Raw genomic sequence first — 13,765 nt, 5'->3', positions numbered from 1 at the left:
CCAGCATCTCTCACGTACTGGCACCAGATGGAACCAGCGCTCAGACCCCTGCAAAGGATCCAGCTTTGGCCTCAACCAAAGCCTCGTCCAGGTTTTGACAAACAGGATCAAGTTGCTGGCTGACATTTTCTGTTTGGACATTTGGCACTGATCAATTTTCATTACTGCGATGGCTTGCTTGAAAGTTATGAATGGCTGGAGGAAGACCAATTTTCTTCAAATTTTACGATGACACATCTGCACTTGCCAGTCTGACACACTAAATATTTATGAAGTATGTCATTTTTCAAACACGCAGCCTAAGCCCCGGCTCACTCTAATCTGCAATGAAATTAAAAATCTGCGCATTTTACTGCCGCAGCATTGCGAGCTATTGTAATTTTGACTTGTAATAGCAAACCTGCACCGACTTAAACCATCAACGTACAAAAGCTGCAAATGTCATCTTCCCCACGTGGCTGTGTAGGTATTAGCACAGTTTGACCACTCTGAGTGCTGCTGTATCCTCCGGCAGGGCACGTTTCTGTGTGCTGCCAGAAAGGCCTTATTTCTGATGGGGTGTGGGGTGGGCATGGCCACGTGGGACAGACTTTGTCATAACACTGGCAAGCTGCTTTCTAAAGGCACCGCACACAAATGGCCCCCAGTATTGCCACATGCATCAAGCCAAACTGTTGGTACTTTTGTAGCCTAAGGACGCATGGGAAACACTTCCCCCTGTGAAATCTGGATCTTCCCACTGCGTCCAGCACATTTATTTAGAATCACGGAATCATTCCAGTTGGACAAGGCCTCTGAGAGCCCCAGCCCCAGCCCCCCCCCCCCCTATTCCTCATTGACCACGTCCCTCAGTGCCACATCTCATTGGTTCCTGGGCACCCCCAGGGATGGGCACCCCACCGCTCCCTGGGCAGCCTGTCTGCCGCTCCCCCATAGCATCCTGAGCACAGGGCCGCCCTGCCCCATGAAGTACTCCCACTGCAAACACAGAATGGCCATGGGAGAGGCAGAGTGACCTGGAGACGGCCACAGAAATGGGCTAACAATCAAATCGGCGCTCACCTCTTCTTCCACCCCGGCCAAATGAAACCTTTCTCCAGCACAGGGCTGGCTCAGCTGCTGCTGGCAGGTGCTGAAGACGCTGCGGTTTTGGGCTCTCGGAGCTCTAAAGCGCTTCATCAGATTTTGCCACATGGTATGTAATTATTACCACAAAGTGTAATTACGCCTCATCGGTGTCATGCTGGTCGGAAAGCTCAAACGCTGCGGGTCAGCGCTTACATGCGGTCACCCTACAATGCCAAGGACGTGGAAGTTGCAGGGGGGGCTTAGCACGGGGTGTTAGTGCTCCGTCCACAAGCACTTGCCAAGAGGCACTGCAGCGTGGAACCGCCGCTGCTCCTCCGTGTGCCCATCCCGTCCCCAGAGCCAAACCTGGCAGCCCAGCAGCTGCTCACCTTGCAGCACCGCCGTGCTTCATCTCCACTTATTCCTGCTGTCATTTGCTTATTTCAGAGCTCTCCTGTCAGGTGGCTGGCAGCACTGAGTGGTGAAGGAGAACACGGCCTGCTGACAAGTGGGCTGCTCAGTGGTTCCGCAGTACTGCTCTGCCATTTGCAGCTCTAGGTCTTTCTATGCCAGAATTCCCCTTGCTGCAACATTTTACCCCTTTGAAGGGGTGGAAAGAGCATTCCAATCAAACATGAACCCTTATGCCATTTGCTCGAACCTTTCTCATTATCCTTGTTTAAAATAATACAGTTATCTCCTAACTTACTGCCTACTTACCTGTTTGCATTCTTTCCATTTATTCACATCATTTCTCTCTGTTCTCATTTACTTTTCTTTCTTCTTAGAGCTTACATTTGCTTCTATGGCATTCCACGATGAGAGGTGTATTTAATCTTTTCCTGTAACAAGCCAAGAGAAAAACCTCCCACTTTGCAGCTCCCCATTTCCCATCAGCGCTCCGTTCCTGGTGGCCACGCTGCTGGGAGCTGCTGCTGGGAGACCCTGGGACTGAACCTCGGCTCCCCTTCTCTCTGTAACACCAGCAGGGCTTTTACATTCCACACACAGTGAGCTGCCTTTGGATAGGAAATACCTCTTTTCAGGCCCTGGTTTCTTCTTGTTGCTGGGGTGGTGGGTACTGTGGGCATCGTCTGTCTTCATTTCCTCCTGCCTAGCAGCGGGCTTATGCCTGCCCCTGAACACCAGGATCAGTGCTAAGAGCCCACATTTTCCTCCCAAAGCAGGGATTCTTCCAACTCTTTCACCAAGTGTCATCCCAACAAACAGGTATGCTCTATTCCCCTGGCCATGCCGTTTACCTTTCAAGGCTATCTGCTATTAACATGCCTTTGGCCTCAAAGAACCTGCTGAAACCAGACCTGCAGGATTACACTTTGTGTGCACAGTATGAACTTCTATCTCTTTGTCTGTGTCAATATACACTGCCTTTAAATATTTATAGGATCTCAATGTCATACATCTCTCAAATGTTGTACTGTTGGGGTGTCTCATCACTGTGCGGCCTCATAACATCACACTTATTTGCAGAAAGATTTACCACCAGCATCCCCTCTTTATAGGTGTAGAAGGTATGCACAGAAAAATGAGGTTATTGGCCTGGAGTCACGCAGCAACTCACAACCTGCAAACGGAACTGCTGAATCCTGACCCAAACTGCCCACCTGCCTTCTCACATCACTGCAAGGGATCACCTAACAACCTAGTGTATAGGAATGGAGATCACACAGTGATCTCTCTCACATCCGTGACTTTACCAATACAATCAGATTTTGACGCCCCTTTGCAGCCTTTCATCCATCAGAATGGACACACTGCAGGCAGAACAGTTTGGTGGTGCACAGCCCATGGCCCCAGCACAGCTCCAGAAGGGCCGGCTTCATGTTTGCCCCATTCCAGAGCACAGGAAAGGGGGAGAAGTGTGAGAGAAGAGCTGCTGAGAAACTGCTGCATCTCTCTGGCACTGCTGCGTATTGCAACGGTTGTGTGACACCCGTGCCACCTGGCTGTGGCACAACAGCCTGATGACAAACAGCTGCCAAGCCCTGCTCTGCTGCTCTGCCACTGGGACCTGCCCAGCCACAGCCCTGCTCCGTGAGGGCAGAGCTGGCTTCAGACACAACAGATGTTATTCAATAATTCAAACCCACACCCTAAGAATCCTCCTGCCTCTGCTTCGCGTGCAGTATCCAATAATGGCAATTTAATCAAGGGCCTTGTTCATAAATTAGACGAACTGTGGGAGTTCTGTGGGAGGTTCATTGCAATGTGTGCCTTCCTACTGAGGGGGATGAAGCCACTCACTGTGCCATCAGCTTGGAGGGACGGAAGTATTGACCTGCCTGATCAAATAGCACTGGTGCTACAGGCTCCGCAACATGCTGCTGCAGTTCAGAACTGGAGCAAAGGGGCAGCCCAGAAGGGATTTACAGTAAATTTATCTCATTCACCTTTGTTTGAATTAACCGCCTTCCCCTTCATTTATGACAAGGAATTTAATGGAAAGATAATTTCTTGGGACTGAGCTCCCTCACCTCATGTTGCTTTGCACTTGAAGACTTAATCAGGAACAGCGTTGGGCAGGCAGCAGCAAGCAGAGCTGATTGAGCTGCGTCCCTGTGTGCACCGCATCCTGCAGCTCATGGTGCTGAGGGCAGAGCATCCTGCAGGCAGCTGACATGGCTTGGAACAGCATGGCATGGATCAGCACAGCACGGCATGGAACAGCACAGCACAGCATGGCACAGCATAGCCAGCCTCCAGAGCACGGCTCAGCACGGCTCCACACTTGCTGCACACCTGCACACCCAGCTCTTTCCAGAATCATAAAATCACAGAATGGTTTGAGTTGGAAGAGACCTTTAAAGGCCATCTGGTCCAGTCCCCTGCAATGCACAGGGGTGCCCACAGCTCCATCAGGTGCTCGGAGCCCATCCCCTGACCTTGAATGACTCCAGGGATGGGGCATGGTACTTCCATGTCCAATGCACCTTCATGATGTGTCGCTTTAGGACCTGAACATCTGAAAGTAAAAATTCAATCCAAAAAACTTGGTGAGCTACTGAAGAGCTCTAATTAAAGTGTGGAGAAGGCTTAGCTGACCATCTGTAGGGCCATCTATCATTTTTACATGAGTGCTTGCACATGAAAATGATGGATTTCCCAACCTATTTAACTCTAAGCTTAAGAACATGGTTGTATTTCATGACATTGTTTTAACCCACCTTTGTTTCTGTGTGGCCCAAAAAAAACCTGAGGCAATAGAAAAGCAACCTCTACATTTGCTTTAGTGGGTGGCTGGCAACACTGTCCACAAAGCGGGTTGGAACTGGATGATCTTTAAGGTCCCTTCCAAACCAACCATTCTATGATTCTGTGAAATTTTGGCTGAAGTCAGTGAATGCTCGCTACAAGCAGCAACCCCTGGGCTCACCATCACTAGATGCCCCTAATCATGGCCCCCACAGCAACCCACCTCAGAGCTTCCCCATCCCTCCCACTGCAGGGTGCCTAGGAGGAGCCCAGTGCCATCCTGGCTAAGTGACACTCCTTGCCCAAGGGTACCATGCCCGAAGGCAGCAGCCTCATTCCTTCCCATTTCCAGTCCCAGGAAATGGTGTTCCCATGCATGCTGGAGAAGTGGTTGTCTTGTCTTGATGTTTCCTAACAGCAGTCAGACAAACAACTGTTGTCCACTGAAAGGAATGAAAGTGGCTAAAGTAACAGCCATTAAACCCCTTGCTGAATGGTACTTAAATGCAAAGGACCTTGACTTTTGTGAATTTAATTTAGTACCATTGTACAGAGAAGCAATTACAGTTACATCATTATGGGCAATAGCCATGACCGGAGTTTCACTCTGACCAAGCTTGAAAGGAGATTATTTGGAAATCTATGCCTATTGGTGGAGTCTTTGAATCTTCCCATCCCTCGCATCCACGCACCCCTGCCATGAAGAACTGAAGTTCTCTCCCCTCATCTCTGCAGAACAGCACGCACAGCAAAGCCCGGAAGAGAAGACATCAAAGAGGAGTTATGTCGGTACTGCAGAAAAGAAAGGAAGAAAGGAACTTTTCCAAAAGGCCGGCACTGTTCCTTGCATATTTTCTCTAGAGCCTTTCCTCCTGAATCCTGGGGAACAGGCTGGCCATGAGCAGCTGGGGGCAGAGCAGCCAGCACCCTGCTGCTCACCAGAGCACACCAGCCACTGCTGCTGTGCAGCCATGCCCTGGCTGTGCCTTGTGGGACGTCTCAGAGCTCCTTTCCCTTCTCCTTTATTTCAGTTTGCAGAGTACTGCCATCAGAAGGCACTGGGTTTCCCCAGAGCAACTTGGTGCAGCAACCAGGGGAGCAGTGGGGCAAAGGGTCACGTAGCAAGTTTGGTTCCTGCTGCTTTGGTCCTGTTAATGGTGACTCATCTAATATATATATGAAATTATGATTATTTATGTACCTAGGTATCTAATTCTGAAAATATTCCTATCCCAATGTGCAGAGCATGAACCACCACCCACTGCCCAGTTGGCAGCAGACACAAGGCAGGACCAGCTCTGGTACTGGAGAGATGTGCCACCACCCAGTGCCAGCTCGTGGAGGGAAACTCACACCCAAGCAGAGCACTATGCCCTCGGGGTGCAAAGGGCTGACATTCATACCCCTGTTCGTCTTCTGTCAGTGGAATTTAAAAAGCTCCAGTAAAAAAGGTGTGCATTTTTGAAAGGCTTTGCTACTCCCATAGGGACATTCTTTCAGTAAATATCTACATTGCCTGTGCCAGGATCTCAGTAAGTGCTCAGGAGAGACTGCAGCAATGGTGCTGCTGGATCCCAGGGTCCATCTTGGGACCATTACTCTTTAACATCTTTATCAGTGATACAGATGATGGGATTGAGTGCACCCTGAGCAGTTTGCTGACGACACCAAGCTGAGTGGTGCAGTTGATACAGCAGAAGGAAGCGATGCCATCCAAGACGGTCCTTAGTAAACGCAGAAGGTGGGCCCTTGTGAACCTATGCAAATGAGCATAAAAGAGCTCCTTGAGGTTTTCGGTTGAGAAACGTGTATACGAACATTAAAGTGCACAGGATAGGATGGGAAATGAATTTGTTGGTCTCGTTGGGATGATCAAAGCGTCTGCAGATTGTCCCGCTTTGGGAGAGCCTCTGTCATGCTGGCAAATGGGAAGGCTCTGGCAGGGACACTGCCCAAACTATGGGAAGTTTTTCTCACTCTTATTATGAAATCTAGAAAAAATAAATCAAAGCCTCTCAATCTTATTACCTACAGGCGAAAGCAACTTGCCCTGTACAGCCAGAAAGTCCCTTCAGGGAAGATATCTGAAATATACACGTTTTCCTTCTCTCATTTTTTCTTATATCTCACACCGAAGGCCTCCATCTTAAATCCCATCATTACCCCCCAGTTACTATTTTGCATATGAAAGATACCTTGCAGAGTCAAAAATAAATGTCATAGCATTGCAAAAAAAAATAAGATGTAAAAATCTGACACGAGGTGAAAAAAACCATTACAAAGTATGGGCATGCTGTTTCCTTAGACAGTGAACGCCCATCGCAGGCCCAGGGGGAACAGCCTCCGTGAGGAAGGGTCTCACACAAATCTTCCCAAGCCCCCTGCAATTGAAGGCTGAAATCCCGCTTCTCCAATTCTCAGAAAAGGAAAAAAAAGATAAAAAGAAAAAAAAAAGAAAACCAAGAAAGAAAAAATTACATTCTTGATTCTGTTGGCAGCCTCAGAGCACAAAAAGAAAGGTAGGAAAGGTAGATCAGATGGAGCTCCCCCCCAGGAGCAGTGATTTTATTATAAGCCTCTGTATACCATAAAGCAGGAAAAAAAAATGTCTCTTTCCTTTCCAGATAATTTCTAATTAATAAAGTTATATTTATTACATGCAATTAAAAATATAACCTCAGGGCACGAGCAACAATAGAGATATTGAGTCTGAGGCTTACTTATCAAAATTATTTTCATTGCTTTTTTTTCCCAAGTACTCTGCATATGAAAATCCATTCCTTGAAGCTACAGCACCCTGCTTCAAAAAAAATAGCGTTTTTTTAATTAAATTAATTTAGCAAAGGAAAGGAAAAAAAGAAGAAGTTAGAATGCTTCACATCTGAGAATAAAGCTAATTGAACCGAATCATCTTTTCTGTAATGGAAGAAGCTCTGATGCAATCTAATTAAAAAGGAATAGGCCCTATTTCATTATTTTATTTAATCGTACCCGGGACAATCGTCCGGGTGGCACCGCGCCTGCTGCTGCTGTGGGGATGTGCAGACAAAAGCATGCATTAACCACAGCCCTGGGAGATGAGGGAGCTCTGCAGCCTGCCAGCTGCCCCAAGGTGGGCACTGACCCCCGGGTGGTACCAGGGACAGGGCTGTGGTGGTACCAGGGCAGGGCTATGGTCAAACAAAGGACAGGGATGTGGTGGTACCAGGGCAGGGCTGTGGTGGTTGGTGCTGGTTAGTGCCCATGGTGGTGATGCTGTGACACAGCACAGCTGGCAGCAGGTATCCCCCAGCTCCTGGGCCCCAAAAGTGCCACCAGGGGAGCCTGGACCGAGTGGAACGCAAGAAGCTGCAGCCTCGTATTCAGGAGAGGAACAAGGTCGTTTTGCTGTTTAACACAGTTAATGTTTACTTTAGATAGGTTGGAGGATCGGTAAATGCTCAATTAAAAATGGTTACTTTTTAAAAAAAGTGAAAAGTAACGAAAAGTGAAGCTTTCGTTGAGCCGGAAAGAAAGATTTATTTTAAAAGAACTTGTGTGTGGAAAGGACAGAAAGGAGACAGAGAGATGGAGGGACCCCGTGCACCAACTCAGCTCCAGCCCCTCCTCCAGGCAGCGAGCACAAGCCCCCACCCCTTACAAGGATCAGCTGAGGCTGTCTTAGCAAGCCCCTCAGCCCAGGTTCCAGCAGCAGTCACTGTCTGTTCTTTGGGTAGGACGAGAAATAGACATCGGTAGCACTCAGTACTGAACCACAAACTGCTACCACTCGGGCAGAGATTTATGTTTTGGCAGTTTTAAGAAAAAAACCTTCTCCGAATGTCAGTCTGGGACGCATTAATTGGAGTGTTAAATCTCTGGTGCCGGTCTTTACCTGAGAGTCAATCTCAATCAGGGTCCTGGCACAGAGAAGGAAGTGTTGTAAGGCAGTGAGATGCCTGAGACTTCTCTTCTGTATGGGAAAATTACCGTGAAGTACTTGCTTCCATACATTTTAACAAATCTTTTAACAAAATTCTTGCAATATATTTTCCCAAACACATCAGAAATACATAATAGAGCACAAATGTGTCATGTGAATGACATGGTATAACAACGCAGGCATTAACTGGGTCCTTTCCTTTGGCATACAAATGCAAAAGTCCTCAGCACAGCAGAAGCAGCTTGCTTTCCTGAAATATAGGCAAAATGCAGGGCTGTTCTGCAGCCCTGACTCCTTCCAGTCCCTCCCCACCGCTGTATCTCCAACAAAAAGGGCCACATTTGTGACTTGAGGCCTCCTTACCTCCTCTATGGACACCTCCTGCAGGAAGGATTAGCCCAGCTCTCTGGATTTACTGCAGGAAGCGAAGCATCACTTTCCTGCCCTGCAGTACAGCAAGTAGGATGCAGCACAGCCCTGCAGCATGGTTGCAGGGATTCACAAGGGGCTGCTGGGTCCCAGGGCACTGCAGCTCTGTGTCGGCGTGCTGCTGCATCACGATGGGGCACCGAAGGAGCTGCCTTCAGCCCAGGCTGCACGGCGTTTGGTCAGTGAACTGGGAAGGAACATAAAGACAGAGTATAAAGGCCGCAGGTGGCACAAACGCCAGGGGCACGTAGGTGCAGATGAGAGGACAACAGAGCTCTCTGGCTTGTTGATCACCTTGGCAAATTAAGAAGATGAATTTAAATGTAAGGTAACTCTAAAAGCGAATGTCAAACCCCCAGGCTCAGGAGCAAAGGCTGCTCCAGAGGTGGGAGATTTCACTGTGAGCATCACGGCTCTGAGTGTGACTTCTGTCCGGGGGAACATCAGCAAGAGATCACAGCCAGCATCGTGGCCACAAAGAGCAGAATTAGGGAATGCAGACAGAGAACCAAGTGACAATCCTCTGCGTGCATCACTGGGGCAGGTAGTGGTCCTCTTCTGCCACGAGAGGCCTTTGTTTCCTCCTTAAACACATCTGTCACTTTAATAAAACCAATGAGTGTTGTCTAGAGCCAATGCCAACGGTAACCTAGAAATCAAAACACAGACTTTTGTCTTCAGACATCCTCTAATTAAAGAGGAACAGGGTCCAGGGAGCTTCGCACCAGCAGCAGGCAGAAGCCCTTCCCAGCTCTGTAGCAGAGCTGTGCACATTGCACCGCAGCTTCGAGTTTCTGAACTTCGTGCAGTAGATTTTGAAGGCTATTAAAATGGAAAAGGGAATCACGATTTTTTGCTTTGTGTCATATAAGGAAGGTTCGAAATGAAATTGCTGTTCCTGGAGATGAAAGAACTTAAAATCTGCTCGTGTTTTTTTACCCTCAGGTTTAAAAAGCAAATAAATACGTAAACAAATAAATCAAGAATATGAAATCTCATCTAATCTGCTTTAAGCAGAAAATCTGAAAAGAGGCTTTCTTATTCTGCAGCTGAAAGAGTCGGGCATGCGAGTGTCTCACAAGGAGAGCTTTTCTTCTCAAGTAACCATTCAGAATTGGAACTAAATTAGTGCTAACAAAGCCAGCTTCCTTTTTAAAATCCAGTTTGGAAGCTGTACTGCCTCGGACGTCCCCCGCTTGCTCCTTGTGATACCAACCCGTGGATTTCTCACTTTGGAGGGAGCTCCTCCATGAGAAGCCAACAGCACCGAGGAGCAGCGTGGCCTGGCAACCAGGCCCCTCCTGCCCTTCCTCACCATCCACAGGCAGGGCTGGAAACTGAGCCCAGGCCTGGTGTGCCTTCTGTCCATGCTAACCTTTGGATGCACAGCAGGCAGCCCGACCTCAGCTCTGGTTATTTACGTTGCCTCCTGTGTCTGTGTGTGCACGGAGGACTCGTCACACTGCAGCAGCTGGGAACCAAGCAGCCTCTGAAGCCGTCCTCCCCTTGCATCCCACTGCCACAACCCTGCCCGCAGGCAGCAGCACACAAATCTCCTGCCCTCCCCAACTCATTATCTGCCGAGGGGCAGCCCCTCCACCTGCTGCCCAGGGCTCTCCTTCCCTGCAGTGCCCCCAATCCCAGCACTAACAGCTTGGCTCACAGCGGAGAGACTAAACATTGCCAGAGGCTTTGGGAATTGACAGGGATTATTTCCCATCCGAGAGCTCCACTACGCCTTTCCTCAAGGTGCACTCATTTGCTATTCCCATACCGCTGGCTTCCCCAGTTATGAGAAACTTCCTCTTAATTAACACTGCAGTCAGAGCACTCCATACCCAGGCAGTTTTTTTGTGCGCTTTCTTCTGACAGATGGCGAGTCAGTGGAAGGCCAGAAACTCTCAGGAAACGGAACAACAATGTCACGTTTACTGTTCCTTGCTTTCGAGCAGTATCTACTGCTCCAGGTTCACACGCAACCAACTTATCTCAGTGTTGTGCTTCTAACAGCCTTGCAGCTCTGCTACCTGCAGCTGGACCGAGCTCGAGCGTCATCCTAGAGTGCTGCTGGTATTCTCTTCCTTTTTGGGCTGGCGCTTCATAGAACCACACAATTGCTCAGATTGGAAAAGACCTTCAAGATCATCAAGTCCAACCTCAGCCTTCTGTTGGTGTGTCTGCTGCTCAGCCTTCCCACTGGTCTGGCCGGGCTTTGCTCAGCGGTGTCTGCTCAGTGCAGCCCACAGAGAGCAACAGAGGGGCTGAGAGGGGAAGCTCTGCCCATAAAACATGTTCTGGATACTGCTAGCAAAGCCTGAATTCACTGCACCTCACAGTTCTCACCAGTTTGAAAGGTCATTCCAAAACATGAAAAATATGAAAAATATATATGAGGTTTACTAGGGTTCCAGGAAATCCTCATCATTGGGCTACTGGGATTTGGAAATAAATCACCACCCTGAAGCTCCTTCAACCTTCAGACACACAGAACCCATGATGAGACAGAGCGCTGGCACTTCACTTCTGCATTGAACGTGGTGGAAAACGCTGAATTTCTGTGAAAATTGCCTCTCATTTGGCCATCACCGGGATGAAATGAAAAATCAAATGGAAAAGTAGACAATTATATACTACAGAGAATCTTCACATGGTCTGTATGGGGCACGGTATTCCCAAAATTATGTATTAAGTATTTTCTCATCACATTGAGTTTCAAATGATGGAGATAAAGCTACTCAAACAGCAGCTATGCACTCTGGCATAAACTAGTTAAAATAATTTGCCTCTGTGCGCTACAAAACATGAGCATTGAATAGAAAATTATATTAAAAATTTATATAGTATTTCCTTGCTAAGCTTTACATGCATTATAATCATGAGATCCATTCTGATAACATTGTAATACAAAATAACGGGGATGACTCACCCGGCATACAGAAATCAAGAAAGCATGTGGTGCTGCATGATTATTGCAGTGTTTATGAGTTGTTGCTTCCATTCACAAATGGAAGCAATGTTTTCAGAATAAAAGCAAGCCCTGGAACGCGAGATGTAATTTCCAGGGCTGGGGCTGTAGGTGAACTTCCACTAAAATATTCATGATTCGAGCTGTTCGCAGCTCAAATTAATTGCCATCCATAATTAATCTGCCCTGTAGAATCCTTCTATTTTATAAACATGGGATTTATTGGACATGCCCCCTTAATTCGTGTTGTTGGTTTTGTTTATTTGACGGCCGAGTACAGAAAGATAGTTTTTGTCATAGAGAAAAATCAATATTCAGCTCATTGCCCGCTGTCTGATCACCTTTAAACCTGCCACAGAACTCCTACACAATTTAAAAACCACTCATATTAATTTCTTAATTCTAACCACGCCACTTATCATTTACTCCAGCGGCACAAGCCTGAAACTCATCAGTGGGAGAAGGAGCAGTGAAGGAGCTGCAGGGGCACCAGGCCAGGAGCGCGGCTGGGGCTCAAGGGGCAGAGGCAGTGGGCACCCCTGGCTGTACGTCGTGTGCCCGGGTGAGCTCATCTCCCAGCCAGATGTGTCTGTTTCATAGAACTGTTCCCATTAGAAAAGACCTTCGAGATCCCCAAGCCCAGCCCCAGCCCACCCCACCGTGCCCACTGCCCGTGTCCCTCAGTGCCACATCTCCATGGTTCTGGAACACCTCCAGGGATGGTGACCTACCCCACTCCCTGGGCAGCTGTGCCAGTGCAGCACTGCTCTTTGGGAATAGTGTTTCTCAGTATCTAACCTGAGCTGGGCACTGGGGTAACGTCCATTAAAATGGCTGTAGTGAGTAGGAGAAGGGGCTGTGGTCCGGGGAGAGCTGTTCTGATGTTTCTGAAGTTGTCAGGTACTGCTCTTTCCCAAAGATAAAATGAAGAAGGCTTCTACCAACATGCACAGGTTATGCAAGAGCATATTCCCCCTGCCAGTTGCCCTTGATGAGGTCAGTGGTTAAAGGAGGAACAGCCAGAATCTGCAATTCAGAGGCTGCCAACCGGACATCAGGGTGGGCACCCCAAAACTCACCATCCTTGCCAGCTGCCAGCCTTACCCTAAGCCCTGGCTGAGCAGTGCAGGGCTGCAAAGAGGCTGGGGGAGGCCCCAGCAGTCCTTTCCAAACCACGGTTCTGATTCATGTCTCTGACATTAGTTCCAGACACATGGGTTTTCCAAATTATTCTGTCCTACATAAGTTGTATTTCACAGTGCTGGCTTTTATTTGCCATCATCTTGTTGATCACCTTGCTTCATTAGGGTCCCTTTAGAGCAGAGAATTGCAGCTTTGGCTGATCTAAATAACTCTATCATCTGCAAATGTACCACATCAGCAATCATTCCCTTCCCCGTATGGTTAATTAGCATGCCAGACAGCAAGAGTTCCCAGGTGGAAGTCTCTGGACACCCTACTGTTAACCTTTTGCCATAGTCAAATGGCCATTTATTCCTACTCTGTGTTCTGGGATTTGGCCGAAGACATTTTGAAAGCCCAGATAAATGATGTCAGATGGTGCTCCTTTGTGCCTGCTTGCTCAAGTGAAAAATAGACTGGTAGTTCCATGCAGAACAATGCCACTGCAGCAGCCGTGACATCGCCATGCTCTGGGGGGAGGCTGTGGAGTCCCTGCTACTTGTGGCAACGCTGCATCCATCCTCCGAGCTCCAAGAGTTTTTGGGATGCATTCCTCAGCTCTTCCTATCGTTACTCCTTCTGGCTTGGAAAAGGAGCTACAAATAAAGCTGTGTTACTAACAAAGAGGAAAACACTGAAGTGCTACTTATATGCCTATAGAGACTGTTCTGGGAAATCACAGAGTCACCAAGCTTGGAGAAAACCTTTAAGATCATCTAGCTCAACCATCCACCTACCACCAATATTGCCCACTAAACCATGCTCCTTGGTTCCACATCTACTGTTTCCTTGGACACACCCAGGGACCGTGACCCCACCACTCCCTGGGCAGCCTGTGCCAGTGCCCAACCGCTCTCTGGGAGAAGAAAGGTTTCCTAATATCCAAACTGACCCTCTCCTGGCACTTCTTGAGGCCATTACCTCTCATCCTATCTCTTTTACCCGAGAGAAGAGGCCAACTCCCACCTCGCCTCAACCTCCATTCG

The 13,765-nt window shown here is 48.3% G+C and overlaps 1 long non-coding RNA gene across 1 annotated transcript in view; it reads right to left on the bottom strand.

The window, feature by feature from the left end:
- The window catches only part of LOC110402153, a 185,504-nt gene that overhangs the window by 110,249 nt on the left and 61,490 nt on the right, over positions 1–13,765 (bottom strand). Inside the window, exons 4-5 of the long non-coding RNA XR_002440930.1 lie at positions 8,567–8,819; positions 1,063–1,910 (exon numbers count right to left, since the gene is read on the bottom strand). This is a non-coding gene — a long non-coding RNA (uncharacterized LOC110402153). The remainder of the gene's footprint in view (positions 1–1,062; positions 1,911–8,566; positions 8,820–13,765) is intronic.

Source organism: Numida meleagris, chromosome 6, assembly GCF_002078875.1.
Source record: "Numida meleagris isolate 19003 breed g44 Domestic line chromosome 6, NumMel1.0, whole genome shotgun sequence".
Classification (NCBI taxonomy): domain Eukaryota; kingdom Metazoa; phylum Chordata; class Aves; order Galliformes; family Numididae; genus Numida; species Numida meleagris.
Note: the sequence above shows the minus strand (reverse complement) of the source record. Positions and strands in the feature narration are given on the sequence as shown.